This window comes from Sinocyclocheilus grahami, unplaced genomic scaffold (assembly GCF_001515645.1).
Source record: "Sinocyclocheilus grahami isolate Dianchi unplaced genomic scaffold, SAMN03320097.WGS_v1.1 scaffold5076.1, whole genome shotgun sequence".
In the NCBI taxonomy this organism is placed as follows: Eukaryota; Metazoa; Chordata; class Actinopteri; order Cypriniformes; family Cyprinidae; genus Sinocyclocheilus; species Sinocyclocheilus grahami.
This window is the reverse complement of record NW_015509862.1, coordinates 12,922-13,773: the sequence shown is the minus strand read 5'-3', so window position 1 is coordinate 13,773 and position 852 is coordinate 12,922. Positions and strand designations below refer to the sequence as shown.

The 852-nt window shown below is 39.0% G+C and overlaps 1 long non-coding RNA gene across 1 annotated transcript; it reads left to right on the top strand.

The window, feature by feature from the left end:
- Positions 1-6: 6 nt before the first annotated feature.
- On the top strand, positions 7-620 carry LOC107577086 (uncharacterized). Its single transcript, XR_001608159.1, has 3 exons — positions 7-131; positions 308-375; positions 486-620. It is a non-coding gene; the product is annotated as an uncharacterized lncRNA (long non-coding RNA).
- Positions 621-852: the final 232 nt, after the last annotated feature.

Genomic DNA, 852 nt, shown 5'->3' with positions numbered 1-852 from the left:
GTCTTTTCAACTGCAATGGCACCATCAATGATTTTCTCCACAGATATATAGATGTCAGTCAAAGCGCTGGAGTTCCCTGCAGGTGTTTCAACTTGACAACAAGTCTGGAACAAGCAAAGCATAACAACAGGGTATTTGGGTTTTTACTGCAGTTATTTTACAGTATGCAATATGTAAATGAAATATGAAACCCTATATAATGATACCATGATGAAAGCTTTCTTATGGAAAATCTGTATTCTGGGCTATTTTTAACACCAAAATACACAGTTACTGATTGATCTGATCTGGTTTTTGCTGGTTTTAGTTTCGTGAGATGGTTCCTTCTGCCACCAAGCATGTTCCTGTCAATGACATGGTGATTCACAGCTACCGGTGAGTCAACAGCAGCAAGCTAAGCTATAGTTTTGCTAGGAAATCACCATCTTTACTGGCTAACTCACACAAGCCCTTTGGTTTCTGACTGTCTTTCTTGTTCTCTGTAGGAAAAAGTTTGTGGCTCCCAGTTTGTCTGAGGGCTTCTCTGAAATCCTGCAGATTCATTTTGTGCCCAGTTTCAGTGACAAAAGATCAGAGTTCCTCTTCAGGCAGTTCTCTTAGGGCTAAGCGTGAAGTTGAGCGGAAATGAAAGAAAAAACGGCCTACTGACTAAAACTGGCAATTCGTGTAGTCTTTTTGCCTTGCAATAAGTGGAAATCGGAAGAATTCTAGAACAATTGACAATACAGCACTAATTTAAATAGTGTGTTATACGGTCTCCTCCACTTAATTTTACACCTGTCTTTAATTTGTTACTTTTTAAAAGTGTTGTTTGGGAAACTTATTCATAGCTGCTAAAATTGACCTGCTGTC